We start from the raw sequence: 18,013 nt of genomic DNA on the forward strand, positions 1-18,013 counted from the left end.
ATGTATGAAAAAATGATCCCTTGTGAGCTGCAGATGTCTTAGTATATTGGAAAGGAAGGGATTTGAAACCATAGAAAGAGAATGTTTTTCACATAAAACCTCCTGTAGATTTAGAAGATCTAGAAAAGACATCTACTATAGCTTACATATTCAATTTTCTTCAAAAGTTTACTTTAAAAGTTTACTTGGGAGCCTGTAGTACTAACTGGGGGAAATTGGAGGAATCTTTAAGGGATGGAGCATAATAGGAGGTTGGGTCATTGGGGGATGCAGTTGAAAGAAATGTTAGACACCTAGATTCTTCATCTCTTTGCTTTGTTTTGTTTTCCTTAGCTGCTGTAGATTAAGTTGGTCTCTCTCTTGAAAGCAAAAAACATTCACATCAAGCAATGGATGTCTAAGTCATGAGCATGAAAAATTGTGGCCTCAAAATTGAATTCTCAGTTTTGAGTAGTTTTTAGACCAGTTCCATCTTGAATATAAGGATGGTGGAAGTTTGACTTATGGAAGAACAGCATTACACTCTCCAAAATGATATTAGTAGGTGAGTATCATATGGACCTATACACAGGACACAGAGCACAAAGGACTGTACCAGGAATTGCCAATTGTAATAGATGTCATAGATGAATTTTAGTCGATATCACTAAGAATTGGACATCTAGACCTATCATTTGATAGAAAGAAGGAAGGAAGAAAGAAAGTAAACTATAGAATTATATAGAAAAAGTAAGTGGAATAATCTTTTGTAAGACTAAAGCTTATTTTCTAAATTGTTTTAAGACTACAAACAGCTTGTAAAGAGGTCATTGGAATCTCAGAAATAAGTATGATGTAATTTCCAAAGGACTCACTAAAATTAATCATCCAGAAAAAATATTTCTCATTTTGTTTTGATGGTCAGTCTTTTTATTATCATAGTCAGATACCTGAGCAGTTGGGACTTCTCAGCAGGTATCAAACTTCACAGAGAAAAGAGATTCAGCCAAGAGTAAAAACGTGTGGTGCATAAATGCTTGGTACAGGCATCATGACCCTGGCAGAAGCATGTGCCAGAGGGAGTCATAGAATCAAACAGGTAGCAAGAGAGTGATCTGTGGCAGGGATCCCTCAACAACTGGCTCTAGTGAAAACTGGAGAGTCCTTTGAGTATTGCCTAGATTCTCTCCACAGACAGATTCCGCCATGACCCAAATGGCAGGAGGCTTCAGGTTCTGTGCATTATGACTGAAGTTGTTGTAAACGGACATGTGAAGATTCATATGTAGACGTTTTATATGTATTTTACTAAACGTCTTGGTGCAAGATCACTGTGTATCGTGAACAGAATCTGCAAACAAGACCATCTCTGAACATCTTTAGACCCCTGTACATTCCCATCAACAACCAGGGAGAGCATTCTCATAGCTACCTTGGCAGCTGGTACTGCCATTATTTCTGATGTAAGCCATTCCACTATGTAAATATTAAGTAGCTTCTCAAAACTGATTTCCTGGATATATTTCAAGACCAAGTTTCCATGTTGTTAGGTCTTTATTTCCTGACCAAGTGTTGTTCAGAACTTTGCCCATCTAATGTGTTTTCTACTATTTTAAATGCTTTCATAGATTCTGTTTAATTAAACAATTACTTGTTCAACTATTTTTTTAAAATCATATCTACATGTATGTGAATGAAATGAGGACTTGACTACTCATGTATTGTTGCTCAAAGTGTGGTTGAGGAGGGTTTTATTGTGGATATGAGGGAGAACACAGCAGAAGCATCTGAAAGAATGATGCAGAACAGGGAGAGAAAGAGAGAGTGAACATGGAAAGCAGACTGAACTGGCCAAGAGCAGAGAGACAGGGAGACTGAGCGAGGAAAGAAGAGATATGGGAAAAGGAAATGAGGCCAAGCAGATCAAGACAAACAAGAAGAGAGCCAAGAAAGCCCAGGAACAAATGGTGGAGTTACATGTGTAAGAGAAGCTGGGTGAAGGCAAATTGGAGCCCCTGGGAGGCTTAGGGGTTCAGTGCAAGAGAGAGGCTACATGTACTGGGTGAGCCTAGAGGCCAATATGTGCCTTGGCAGGCTAATAGGAACTACAGTTCGCCATCTGTCCTAGGGTTCTTTTGGATCTGACAGTGTGTTGTTTGTATCTTCATATCCAAACAGTATATTTAGGCAAAGAAGAGCTCTTAATTTTAGATAGTGAAGTCCAAGTCAGCAAAATTTTGCTCCAGGGATAATTCTTGTAGTGTTGAATCTAAAAACATTTTCCTCAATCTTAAAGCCACCAGGATTTAGTTTTCTGTTGTTTTCTCGAAACATTTCTTTTCGCCTTTTACCTTTAGATCTAATTCATTCTGATTAAGTTTTGTGACAGATGTAACTTCTGTGACTAGATTTGTGTTGTTAAAACTATGTATATCCAGGTTTTACAAAATTCCATATTAATCAGAAATATAAGAATTAGATTTTTAATTTTACTAGATACTCTGAATTTACATTTGAGATGTTATCCCTTTCCCCTGCTCTGCTCCCCTTCCTCCTCCCCCTCCCCTCCACTTGTCTTCATGAAGGTGAACTCGCCCAAATCACCCTCTCCATCTCACGCCTTGGCATTCCCCTACATTGGGAGAACCGTGCCCTCCCTGGACCAAAGGCCTCTTCTCTCATTGATGCCAGACACTGATATTCTCCACTGCTATTCTCCATATGCATATGCACCTGGATCTATAGGTCTCTCAATGTGTGCACAAAAGTTGTTGTTTTAGTCTATGGTAGTTTTGGAGGGTTTGTTTGGTTGATAATCTTGTTCTTCCCATGAGGTTACAACCCCTTTCAGCTCCTTCAGTCTTTTCTTTAGCACCTTCTTTGGGGTCCCCATATTCAGTCCGATGATTAGCTGCAAGCATGCTCATCTGTATCTATATGACTCTGACAGATTCCCTGAGGAGGCATCTCTATCTGGTTCCTGCCAGTAAGTACTTCTTGGCATCAACAATAGTGCCAAATAGGGTTTGGTGGCTGTATGTGGGGTGGATCCGCCTGGTGAGCCGGCCTTTGAATAATGTTTTTTTCAATCCCTGTTCTTCCATTTCCTCCTATGAGTGTTTTGTTCTCCCTTCTAAGAAGGAATGAGGCATCCCCATTTTGGCCTTTCTTATTTCTGAGTTTCATAAGGTCTGTGAATTGTTCTTGGGGCTCGTGTCTGCTTATCTGTGAGTGCATACCATGAGTGTTCTTTTGTGACTGGTTTACCTCACTCAGGATAATAGCTTCTAGTTCCATTCATTTGCCTAGGAATTTCATGAAGTCATTGTTTCTAATAGCTGAGTAGTACTCCATTGTGTAAATGTACCAAACTTTCTGTATCCATTCTTAAGAGAAGTGAAAACCATCTTTACCCAAACACTGAAACAAGAGTGTTTATTAATGAAAGATTTTCTATTAAAAACACTGAGTCTGTGTATCTATGAACTGGTCAAAGGGAAGAATAACTTGTATATCTTTAAAATGGAATATTATCAGTATTATCAACATAAGAGAATGTGCTGAGTATTCCTCAGCACATATGAATATAAACAAGCCTGACAGAATCTAGAATGTATATGCTCTTGTGCACAAATGTAGTTTACAGGAAAGTCAAAATTGTAGAACCAGAAGCAGATGAATAGATGCTGGGGAAGGCAGTGGGATGCAGAGACTCCCTAGAAATCATCATGGCAGAAATTTGAGGGAAGGATAGAATGGATTCAAAGAGGAATAATTGTCTCCCAGGCCTAAAATTAAGCAGAAGTTATTTAAAAGCCTGTATAAAGTATGTAAATCTCATTGCACTTGAATTAGCCCCATACAAGGATGTAAGTTACATCATCTCTAATGATGAATGCTTGTGAATCGTATAGTGAGAAAAAATTTATCTGGTTGATGAACCTAGGGTATCAGTTGGAAAACATACCATACACATGTATATAGAATGATGCCTTTTATATTAAAATTGAATTTAAACATGTGTATATGTATACAGCTTTGAAAGTTGTAAGAGTTAATGAATTTTCATGAGACATAGGAACATTTAGGTTAAAATTATATGACATAAAAATATATGTGGTGTGACAGTTTATGATACAGTATGACTAATTTAATTTTTAAAGTTGGTTGTGTTTGTGTATGTTCCTGTGTGTTTAGGTGCCCACTGAGGTCAAAAGAAGACATCAGACCACTGGAGTTTGAGTTACAAGGAATTGTGTGGAGCCAGATGTGGGTTCTGGGAAATGGACAGTGGCTCTTTGGAAAAGCAGGGAGTGCTCCTAAACACAGGGAGTTTTTTTACTTCCACCCTTTCTTAACGTGTCATTTCACAGATGGTTGAAGATTTTGGTTCTTTTACCACCTGAAGTCAGGTCTTGAGTTCAAATTTTTCATTCTGCTTTGACTAAGCAAAGGAAGCTCAACTTATTGTTCCATACGTCTTCTCAGAGGCCACACTATTCATATGTATAACAGGGACAGAAAGGGAGCCGGAGCCTGACTCTGAGCTGGTTTCTCAGAGTTACTCCCTGAGAAAGTCCACCAAAACACATGCTGAATGAAGTACATTCCATCTTAATATTCCAACTCCATGTTCCCTCTACAGGCTTTAAAAAGTGACAATTGAAACACTAGCATCACTGTTCACTAAAGCTTATATAGCATCATGATCCTTTGCCTGCGAAGTATCCAAAGATCCTGTCTCGTTAAAGACTTGTACTAAATTGAGTTTTCCTTGTCTTTAACAGTTTATACATTCAGACTTAGCCTAGCCAATTCCAGACACAGCATCCGAGTTGGCATCCATTATACATTTTTATTCTAAATAGGAATGTTAGTGATAGTTTGGTATCATCAAAATAGTACAAAGAACTGTGTACTAACTAGGCCTTTCCTAGGAATTATACTAGACTAGCATTCCACACAACCAACAAGCCACCCTGAGACAGCTTAAAGTTGGAAAGATTAGCTGTCCTAGCCTTTACATGGTGGTAGATTTTATATTCTCATACCTCCTTTCAGAGTATGCACTGTGTGATTCTATAGATATACACAACATACACACATTCATGTGTCCACACAAACATTTGATGATTTTTCTGCACTGACAATTTATCTTTAACCAGGCTCATTCTTTCCCACATTTCTGCATATAAATGCCTATTTCATAATATTATATTGGAAATATCTACAGTTTCATATTTTTTAAGACCCAAATTTCTGTATCTGCACAAAGAGCACTGGCCAGTACAGCTGCAAGGTTATCTGAGACTGTTACATTTTCAGAATCTTTATGTTGGGAATGTACAGTGTAGACTGGAACAAAGAGCTGATGTCTGCTTTGGAAGATTTCAATTTATAGTTGCTCCCTTAACCTGGTTAAGGTCTCTATTCAGTAGCTATTAAGTATACGGTAGTTCTAATTATAAATCTACCCCCCCCCCCAGCACAGTGCCAGGTAATCTACTAGGACTCTCTGATGGAACAGCATGTTCTGAACTTGTTTCTGCAAATCTCCTAACTGATTTTGATATGAATTGTGTCTTTGGTAATTTGAATCTCAATCAAATAGGCACTGTTTCATTGAATTTGAAAACCATTAGGTTAGATTCCATTGTGATAGATTCTAAGACTGTTAGTATTTTTAAGGTGGACAACAATTTTTTGAGCTTAATATACTTGCATGTTGAATTTGGCTGTTAAGTGTCCATTTTATGTCTTCTAATTTTTACAAATTGCATGCTATGATAAAAATAAAAAAAATACCCACAAACATGGGTAGCCTTATTGAGATTCTTAAATATCATAAAATCTACTTTTAAAAACTCAAAGGCAGGAACAAAACTTTCAAGTGACAGATTTATCTGTTTGCTGTCTGAAGTATTCAATAAGCAAATAAGGGACTTGAGGTCCATGTTCTTTCTTCAACAGGGAAGAAATCTGTGAACACTACAGGATGCTGGTTCTTAGTGGGGCAGACAGATCAAAAAAAGGAACTAGCATGGGGTCCCTCCTCTGTTGTCTAAATGTCCAACAAAGACTTGCATGGGGGAGCATCAGCTTGCATTCGAACAAGGAGTGGGCAATAGATCTTTGGTATTTGACTTTTTAAAAAAATATACTGCCCTAAAATCTTTCATTATTTTGGGACAAATGTGGACTGACTGCTGAGCTATTGGAGACCAGAAACATATCTAGGGAGTCTTTTATGTATTAAAGTAGACCATGTTGGGAGAAACCCAGATGAGGTAGGGCTAGATAGAAAAAAAACAATTCAAAGAAGGATGAAAATATCCACTGTGTTAGATACCGCTGAGAGTCATATCTGGTATCTTGCATTCATAAACCCAATACTAGGGTAATAGAGGCAAGAGAAGCACTTTGAATTCAATGCTAGTTCACTATACATGGTGCATTCTAGGTCATCCTGGACTATAGATTGAGATTTACACACACACCACAGCTGAGTGTCTTCTAAGGGGCTTGACTGAAATATACCCAGTGTGTTTGACCACTGTGATTTTGCATTTGATGATATGTTGTTTTATTGGGAAAAGAAAGGATTAAAACACTGTAGTTGCCAAAACTATTCCAGGTACTATTTAGAATGTATATAAAATAATTATAATGAGTTACCTAATAAGGCAGGTTTTCTTTTGTGAGGATCTAACTAAAGTATAAGTTAAATCTAAAGTCTGAAAGTATCATCAAAATATGCATTCATGTGAACAGTTTTTTGTTATAATTAACTATGCTTTCCAAACTTAAACAATGAGCACATGATACCTATTTAATGTGATAAAAAATATTACCACATTTTAAAAAAGTTTCTTGGGGCTTTAAGTTATTCAGTAAGTAAAGGTTTGTGTGTTTAAATCTGAGTTTGAGCCCCAGAATCCACATGGTAGAGAAATCCTAGCCCTACAAATTGTCCTTTGACCTCTACATTTCAGGTACCCCAAAATGCACTAAATAAATAAATGTAAAATAAGAAAAATTTAAAAATTCACTGAAATAATGAAATAACCCAAAACTTAGAAGGGTGTCCATAATGATTTAGATAGAAAAGCATACAGAGAAATGAGTTAAATATAAGATGAGATTATAGTAGAAATAAAAGATCTACTGGCATTAGAGCATGCAAATATGCTGATATATAGATCTTTTATCAAGGTTGAAACATTTCTACCTAAAGGGAAAGGGGAACCCCACAAAATTCACAAGAAAGTTGTAATAGAATTTTAATCCAGCAACATCGCTGTTCTGTCATGGTGTCACATCCAAAGGCCTTCTAGATCTAGGTTGTACATCTGGAATGCAAACATACCCTGGATTACAGTAAAATATGCTAGAATTCAGACAGGTCTTTAGAACATGCCTTTGATCCCTAACAATCGAAGAAATGATGAATCAGAGAAAGATCTGACAGAATGAGTCAGAGATAGGATTCAACTAACTCACACGAGAGCAGCCGGTGAAGGAGAGGCTACTTAACAGAGAAGAGTGAGCCTGTTTATAGATTTACAGAGACAGATTGCAGGGAGAACAAGTTAGACAAAGATGAAGAAAGGATAAGTCAGAAAATGAGAAGAAGCCAGAAGATTAGAACATATTGCCAAAGTTAGTATGAAGCCCAAAAGAGAAATTCAGTCAAAAGCCAAAAGAAGCCAAATTTGATAAGTCATCTTCGAAGATTAAATTGTACTGAGGCTAGAAGCTTTCAGGCCGAGGGATAATTAGGACAGAGAAAGAAAGGCTCTGGAATTAGCCTAAACTGTGCATTTGGGTACGGCTCTCAACTTATTCCTTCATTTGATGAAATAAATGCTACATTTACAAAAAGTTACAAGAATTCACAAGAGGGCCAAGAAAGTAGTTCAATTGTAAAGCAATTACTGAGCAACCATTAGGACCAATGCTCTGGTCCCCAACACCCAAAGAAAATCCAGTGTGGTAGCATACCTCTGTTATTCTATCTCCCATTAGTGCATTGGAACCATAAATGCACAGTGGCAAAGAAGAAATTCTGTTTCAAATAAGGGGGAAAGCAAAGGACCAACACCTCAAGGTATTTTCTAACTTCCATATCTGTTCTTTGACATTTGCATACTCACACACATGAACATGTGCATACATACAAATGATTAAAATAAAATAAATTCACAAGGAACATACTTAAGACTCCCAAGTCCTTACCCTGCAGTTCTATAACCAGCAAACAATTGCTGAATGGAAGGGATACTCTTTGGTGGATTTTGTCTACAAGTTGTGTGAGAAGCTTCGGAGATGCAGATTCTGGTGAGTCATGACTCACATTCGAATGAGATTTCGAATGATACAGCCTCCAGAATAACACATTCTTGTACATGTAACCTCTCATTGTATGTAAATAAAGTTATCAGTTCATTAAATTAGACTTAGGTCGTATCACTTTTTTTTTCTGTTATAGTTACCCTACAAGGATTGGGTAGACATTTGTTCACAGCTCTCCAGGAAAAGTAAAATAAAATAAAATTCTTGCCTGAACAGAGGCCAACAAGATCAAAGATAAGTTTTAGAAAACCAGGTTCATGGTATAGAGTATTAGTGATAACTATTCCAACATAGAGCAGCTATGGAAAGAGTTCTAGGGTAGCTGGTTGCCTTCCTCCTGTATAAGGTGCACTACACACACTCATTCTTCCCTTAAATAAAGTCTAGACAATCTGTAACAATACATATTAAATAATTCATATAAGTCATTATGGCCACCCAGTTTTTGGTGACTGAAGGAATAAAGATTGGAAGGCAAAACAAGCAAGTCAGAGATTACTGAAAATGAAGAAGGTGGCCACTGAAGCCTAGATTTCAGGCTGAACAGGACATTGTTTACTTTAGAAGGGTTATGGGATTGGTATAGGACTTCAGAGACTTTCCTGAATTGTAAGGTAGAATGTGATCTTTATGAGGTAAGAGATGTTCTCAAAGATCTGAATAGCTTGGGTGGTATTAGACTTAGAATAGCATGTAAATCAGCATCATGGAGAGAATGAACAAAAAAGAAATAAAAAGACTATAGGCTTTATTCAGGTCACTGGAAAGTAGATGTGGGTTATGTGTTAGGCAGGAGTTCTTATTTTGATGGAAAACAACCCCACAAATGTTTGTGAGTCATCATCTATGCTGACATGATTCTAACTCATGCTTCTCCAGGCTCCCTTAAGTAACCCATGATTTTATAAATATTCCAGATAAACTCATTAGTATATGAATCTAGACTTGGATGGAATCTTTTATTTGGATGATTCTTGTTGTCCTGATTCTTTGTTCATGTTCATTCCAAAGTCAGGAATAATGTGCTGTGGGGATGTTACATTTCAGAGGGAGAAGGACAGCACAGCACAGCACAGGAGAAAGATAAAATGTTTACCAGCATCAGCACTCACTTAGAGTACAAAGAATAGAGATTATTTGAAAAATGATCATAGATTTAAAAAATCTTTTATAGTGACCAAATTGACTCAGTGTCTGTCTCACTTTCACTAAATATGTTTCTTTATTTGATCTAAAAGACTCTACAAGAAAACTTACAGAACCTATAAACACATTAATCAATGTAGGCTTTAAAATCAACATGCAAAAATCAGTAGTTTTCCTATGCAACAAATAACAAAGATAACAATAAACTCAAAAATATAATCCCTTCATAACAGCTTAAAAATAAGATTAAATACTTGTGAATGAACATAAACAAGGAAGTATTTGAAATTTTTGAGAAAACAGACTAGAAGATGAAAAGACAACATTAAAGATTAGAAATATCATGAAAATGGCTACAGTTCCAACTGTGATCTAATGATCCAATTCATTTTCCATCAATTGTTCAATAATGTTCTTCATGGTAATTAAATAAAATTTACAAGGTAGCATGAAAGGACCACAGTTGCCAAAGCAAAAGAACAGGGCTGTATCATGACACCTGATTTCCGGCTATATTCTAGAGTCATGGAAACACAAACAGCATTGGGAACAAAAAGCAGCCTAATAGATCAGTGGAATAGAATAATGAGACTTGAAACAAACCCTTGGTACATCTACCTGATTTCTTTCAAAGGCATCTCACTGTCTAAACAAATAGTAGGATGGTGGTCTTTTCAACAAATGATGGTGATAAAACTAAATTTTCACACACAGAAGAAGAAAATTAAGCCTCTCTCTACCAATGTCAACTTGAAATGGATCAAAGACCTTAAGGAATTGTAGTAAGAATTTTGGTTTCTTTTAAAACACAGAAATATAAAAATTTTATGATTTTAATCCCAGATGTGGGGTATGGGGCTGCTTCAGACTGTCCCCTGCAATGGACCATGGTCTGTCCCATCCTCTAGCAAGGGCGTGGTTTTGAGAGCTGTAGATATTTTCTGTGAGTGTGTGATATTTAAATTCTGGGACACTTCAAAGAATATCTAAATGTTAGGGCCCTGACAAAAGGGGATGTTGGTTGGCCAGTTGGTTTTTGGATGCTAACGGCTGCAGTTTGTCAAGTAGTCATGTGCAAAGAGATAAAAAGAAGAAATTAGATATTCTGATGGCAAAGATTAAATTTTCACAAAGGAGGTCAGTGCTCCAATCAGCAGAAAGAGTAGTCTAACAATATTGTAACCCTCTTTCCTCTATTTTCCCTTTTTCTCTCCTACCTAGTGTTACAGGATTGAAAGGGTAGAAGAACAGGGGTAGAGAAAATAACCCACAAAGTAACAAAACACACTGGCTGGAGATATGATGGACATAGTTAAAGCATGGGAAAAAACACATCAACTTATAGACGTAAAATCTAGTCAGAAGGACTAGTAAATAGAAATTCATAATTGAGAAAGCCTTTGCATAACAAAGGAAACAACCTAGTCAAGAAAGTGTAAAAGAAAATCTGAGCTGGTTATACATCTGACAGGAGATGCATATTCAGGTTATATAAACAAAAAAATTATCAAAAGAGCAAAGAATATCTAATATTAGCCACATCTAATGTTAGCCTGAATAGACTAATGAAATAAAGAACAATTTTCAAGAGTGCCAGAGCCAGAGCCACCTCACCACCATCCAGACTCACATCACAGCCTCATAGGGAGCTGAACACCTAGAGGGCGCTCAGGAGTGTTCTTCCTCCTGAGCCCACGGACAATTCCTGACTTTCTCTCCACTGACAATCTGGGGAGAGAAAGCCAGGAAATCTTGGGACAAAGATACCACGGTGCTGCCTGGGAACTGACAGTTACTGCCTCCATCTGAGACCAGACCCAGAACCCTCCACCATCAGGACTCATGGCATGCCCATAGAGAGCTCTGAACACTGAGGAGCAAACTCCCTCCTGAGCCCATGGGACCACAGACACACAGGAGAGACAAGCTCCAGTCAGAGACACAAAGATCAACTAGCATCCCAGATAACAAGATGGCAAAAGGCAAGTGCAAGAACCTAAGACACAGAAACCAAGGCAAACTGGCAACAGCAGAACCCAGTACTCCTGCCACAGCAAGTAGTGGATATACCAACACACCAGAAAAACAAAATTTGGACTTAAAATATTGATGATGGAAAGCATTGAGAAGAGTATGAAAGAAATACAGGAAAACACAGGTAAATAAGTAGAAGTACTTAAAGAGGAAACAGAAAAATTACAGGAAAACACACACCAATCCCCCAAAAAACGTATGAACAAAATGAAAATGGAAATAGAAACAATAAAAAAATCAAAAAAGGAAACAACCCCAGAGATAGAAAATCTAGGAAAGAGAAAGACTCATACATGTAAGCATCACAAACAGAATACAAGAGATGGAGAAAAGAATCTCAGGGGCAGAAGATACCATAGAAAACATTGCACAACAGTCAGAGAAAATGCAAAAATCAAAAAGCTCCTAACTCAAAATATCCAGGAAATCTAGGGCTCAATGAGAAGACCAAACTTAAAGATAAAGGTGTAGAAGAAAGCAAAGACTGCCGACAAAGGGGCTAGTAAATATCTTCAACAACATTATAGAAGAAAACTTCCCTAACCCAAAGAAAGAAATGACCATGAACATACAAGAATCCTACAGAACTGCAAAGAGATTGGACCAGAAAAGAAATACCTCCTGACACATAATAGTCAAAACACCAAATGTTCAAAACGAAGTATACTTAAAAGCAGTAAGGGGAAAAAGGACCAGTAACATATAAAGGCGGACTGAAAAGAATTACACTATATTTCTCAACAGAGACTATAAAAGCTAGAAGATCCTGGACATATCATACAGGCCCTAAGAGAACACAAATGCCAGCTCTAGTTGCTATATCCAACAAAACACTCAATTATTTCAGGTCAAATATCTGTCCACAAATCCATCCCTACAAAGAATAACAGATGGAAAATTCAGTGATAAAAAGGGAACTTTCACCCTAGAAAAAGAAAGTAATCTTTTTGCAACAAACCCATAAGAAGAAAATCACACAAACATAATTATACCTCTAACAACAAAAATAAGAGGAAACAACAATCACTATTCCTTAATATCTTTTAACATCAATGGAATCAATTACCCAATAAAGAGATGTAGAATATCGGACTGGATAGATAAACAGGATCCAGCATGTTTCTGCATACAGAAAACTCATCTCAGTCATAAAGACAGACACTATCTCAGAGTAAAAGTCTGGGAAAAAACTTTTCAAGCAAATAATCCCAAGAAACAACCTGGAGTAGCCATTCTAATATCAAATAAAATAGATTTCCAAAGGGCACTTTTTACTCATCAAAGGAGAAATCTATCAAGATGAACTCTAAATCCTGAACATCTCTTCTCTAAATATAAGGGCATCCACATTCACAAAAGGAACTCCACTAAAGCTCAAAGGATATATTGTAACAGATGCAATAATAGTGGGAAATTTCACCACCACACTCTCATCAATGGACAAATATTGGAAGCAAAAACTGAACAGAGACAAAGTGAAACTAACAAGTTATGATCAAATGGGTTTAACAGGCATCTATAGCACACACACATTTCATCCTAAAACAAAAGAATATACATTTTTCTCAGCATCTCATGGTACCTTCTCCAAAATTGACCACATAGTTGGTCATAAAACTGGCCTCAAGAAATACAAGAAGATTGAAATAATCCCATGCATACTATCAGATCACTATGGACAAGGCTGTTCTTCAATATCAACAAAAACAACAAAAATCCCACATACACGTGGAAAGTGAACAAAGATCTACTCAATGATAATTTGGTCAAGAAAGAAATGAAGAAAGATCAAAGACGTTTTAGAATGTAATGACAAATGAAGACATAGCATACCCATTCCTCTGGGATACAATGAAAGCAGTGCTAAGAGGAAAACTCATGACACCTCCCCAAAATAAAAAAATACTGGAGAGAGCATACACCAAGAGCTTGACAGCATACCTGAAAGCTTTAGAACAAAAAGAGGCAGATAAAATGAAGAGGAGTAGACAGCAGGAAATAAACTCAGAGCTGAAATATATCAATTAGAAACAAAAAGAACTATACAAAGAATAATAATTAAAAAAAAAAAAAACAGAAGCTGGTTCTTTAAGAAAAATCAACAAGATTGACAAACTCTTAGCCCCAGACTAACCAAAGTTAAACCAGGGTCAGATAAACCACCAAAACAGTCCCTTAAAGAAATAAAATCAGTCATCTAAAACCTCACAACCAAAAAGAGCAAATGCCCAGATGGTTTTAATGCAGAATTCTATCAGACATTCATAGAAGACCTAATACCAATACCTTCCAAATTATGTCAAAAATACAAACAGAGGGAATACTACCCAACTCATTCTTGGACCACAATTACACTCATACCTAAACCACACAAAGACACTACAAAGATAGAGAACTTTAGACAAATTTCCTTCATGAACATTGATACAAAAATACTCAATAAAATTCTTGCAAACCAAATCCAGAAACACATCAAATTAATCATTCACCATAATCAAGTAGAACTCATCCCAGGGATGCAAGGATGGTTCAATTTATGGAAATTCATCAATGTAATCTACTATATAAACAAACTCAAAGAAAAAATTAAATGATCATCTCATTAGATGTTAAGATGGCATTTGACAAAATTCAATACCCCTTCATGTTAAAAGTCTTGGAAAGATCAGGAACTCAAGGCCCATACCTAAGCATAGTAAAAGCAATGTACAGTAAACCAGTAGCCATCATCAAACTACATGGTGAGAAACTCAAAACAATTCTGTTAAAATCACAGACTAGACAAGGCTGCCCACTTTCCCCTTACCCATTCAATATGGTACAGGTAGTCCTAGCCAGAGCAAATAGACAACAAAAGAAAATCAAAGAGATACAAATCAAAAAGGAAGAAGTCAAAATATCACTATTTGCAGATGACATAATAGTATACTTAAGTAACCCCAAGAATTCTACCAGAGAACTCTGATAAACACCTTCAGCAAAGTGATTGGACATAAAATTACCAAAAAAAATAAAAATTCATCAGCCTTCATATTCAAAGGATAAGCAGGCTGAGAAAGAAATTAGAGAATTAACACCCTTCATAATAGTCACAAATAATATAAAATACCTTGGTGCTACCCTAACCAAGCAAGTGAAAGATCAATATGACAAGAACTTCAAGTCTCTGAAGATGGAAATTGAAGATCTCAGAAATTGGAAAGATCTCCCATGCTCATGAATTGAAAGGATAAACGTAGTAAACAAGGCCATCTTTCAAAAGTGATTTACAGTTACAATGCAATCATCAAAATTCCAACTCAATTCTTTATAGAGGTAGAAAGAGAAATTTGCAAATGCATTTGGAATAACAAAAAATCCCAAGATATTGAAAGCTATTCTCAACAATAAGAAAACTTCTGGGGGAATAACCACCTCTGACCTCAAGCTATATTACACATCAATCATGATAAAAACAGCATGGTATTGGTACTGAGACAGGCAAGGAGATTAATGAAATGGAAATGATGTCCCAGAAATGATCCCACACACCTCTGGTCACTTGATCTTTGACAAAGGAGCTAAAAATATTCAATGGGAAAAAGACAACCTCTTTAACAAATGGTGCTGCTTCAACTGACAGCATGCAAAAGGATGCAAGGCAATCTATTCTTGTATCCTTTACAAAGCTCATGTCCAAGTGGATCAAATGCCTACACATAAAACCATGTACACTGTAACTAACAGAAGAGAACCTAGGAAAGACCTTAGAACACATAGGCAGAGGGGAAATTTTTTTGAACACAACACCAATGGCTTATGCTCAAGATCAAGAATCAACAAATGGGACTTCATTAAAGTACAGTTTCTGTAAAGCAAAGGGCACTATCAAAAGGGCAAAATTGCAACCAACATATTGGAAAAAGTTCTAATCCTTCATCTGATAGAGGTCTAATATCCAATATATATATACATATATATATATATATATATATATATATATATATATATATATATATATATATGTATATATATTTTTATAGTACTTAAGAAGTTAGACTCTATAAAATCAAATAATACTATTAAGAAATAGGGTACAGAGCTAAACAATGAATTCTCAACTGAGGGATGCCAAATGTCTGAGAAGCATGTAAAGAAATGTTCAATGTCCCTAGTCATCAGGGAAATGCAAATCAAAACAACCGTGAGATTTCACCTCACACCAGTCAGAATGGCTAAGTTCACAACCTTAAGTAACAGCAGATTCTGGCAAGGTTGTGGAGAAAGAGGAACACTCCTCCACTGTTGATGGGATTATAAACTGGTACAACCACTCTGGAAATCAGTCTGGCAGTTCCTCATAAAATCAAACAGTACTATCTGAGTACCCAGCTATACCACTCCTGGACATATGTCCAAAGGATGCTCTAACTTATAACAAGGAAACATGCTCCTCTATGTTTATAGCAACCTTATTTATAATAGCCAGAAGCTGGAAAGAATCCAGATGTCCTTCAACAAAAGAATGGATACAGAAAATGTAGTACATTTATACAATGGTATGCTATTCAGCTATTAACAACAATGACTTCATGAAATTCCTAGGCAAATGGGTGGAATTAGAAATTATCATCCTGAATGAGGTAACCCAGTCACAAAAGAACACTCATGTTATGAACTCAACTGATAAGTGAATACTAGCCCCAAACGCTTGGCATACCCATGAAACAATTCACAGACATCCTGAAGCTCAAAAAGAAGGAATGCCTGACTTTGGAGTCCTTAGTCTTTCATAGAAGGGAGAAGAAAACACTCATGGGAGAAAATAAAGGGACACATATTAGAGCAGAGATTGAAGAAAAAATCATCCAGGGACTGTATCATCTGGGGATCCATGCCATATGCAGTCACTAAGTCCACACACTATTGCTGATGTCAAGGCGTGCTATCTGGCACGAGTCTGATATGTTTCTTTCCTCAAAGGCTCTGCCAGAGCCATACTGATACATATACGGATGCTTGCAGCTAATCATCAGACTGAACATGGGGACCCCAAAGAAAAAATTAGAGAAAGAATGGAAGGAACTGACAGGGTCTGCAACCCCATGGGAAGAACAACATTACCAACCAACCAACCCCCCCACAGTTCCCAGGAACTGAAACACCAAACAATGGATACATATGGAGGGACCCATGGCTCCAGGTGCGTATGCAGCAGAGCATAACATTGTCTGACATCAGTGGGAGGAGAGGCCCTTGGTCCAGTGAAGGCTCCTTTACCCAGTGTAGGACAATGCCAAGGTAGGAGAGGGTGGCTGGGAGAGAGAGCACCTTTATGGAGGCAATGGGAGGGTGAGGAAGGATGGGATTGTAGGAAAAAGGATAACATCTGAAATGTAAATACAGGGAATATCCAATAAAAAAAAGAAAAGAAAATTTCAAAAGTGCAAATGGATAATAAATATGTAAAAAAAAAAAAAAAAACTATTCGATATTCTTAGGCATCAGAAAAAAAGCAGATCAAAATTTGGTTTTTGAAATTCTAACTCTTCCAAGTAAAAAATGCCCATGAGCACACAATCAAATACCAGCTGATGCTAATGAGGATGTAGGAAAATGGGGATTCCTGGAAACTGCTACTGGAATGTAAGCCCAGTTACAGTCAAAACCATCACTGAGTTTTCTCAAACTAAAAACAGGCTGGAACGATGAAATATTTTTGTAATCCTGTCTCTCAAAACAAGGAGGAACAACAATTTCAAAGCTGTTCTTTTGCTATATACTGTGTTTAGTTCGTGATCAAGCAGGGGTCCTGAGACCCTGTAATTCTGAAATGAGTAAGTCAGAAGAAATAAAGTCCCAAGCAGAATCAACGCACACGGGTTCACAGGACCTCTGGAATTACAAGGGGAGGGACTTAAATCAGCTCCCCAAAGAGACTCATGTTGTACATGTTTACTCAAAAGAAGTGAAGATGCGTCTGGACAAAATCCTATGACCAGCACACACTGGGGAATTGTGAAAAGGCCAATGGAAAAGGCAGTAGACTAAAAAGCACCATACCGTGGCCATTCCCTGAAGGCAAGGACCCAAGAAAGTGTGCTGCATTTCAGTTCCCTTAAACATGTACCGAGTGGATGATGCTGTGCAGGAAAGACAAAGCAAGTTATCGTGGCTGTGAGTATGTCACTAATCAGAGAGGTCGCGAGGTCGGAGAGATGTACTTTTAAAAAGACAGGACTGAAGATTCTGAGAGCATGGAAATCCCTGTGTTTGTTTGACTATAAAAGTTATATGTTTACCAGAGTCTACCCAATTGTCCAGGTAAAATTATGCCACCTATTGCATAAAGGGCAGTGATGGGTGTCAAGATGTCCCTCACTCACACCCATAATTCCTCATTTCCTGGAAGGTGCCTTGACGGTCACTGCTTTATGATCATACAGAGCACACAATTTGTTGTAGGTATTTATAGCATGCCCATGGTTATTACACAAATACCACAAGGCTACTATTTTTGTTT

This window comes from Micromys minutus (assembly GCF_963924665.1).
Source record: "Micromys minutus genome assembly, chromosome: 30".
Classification (NCBI taxonomy): Eukaryota; Metazoa; Chordata; class Mammalia; order Rodentia; family Muridae; genus Micromys; species Micromys minutus.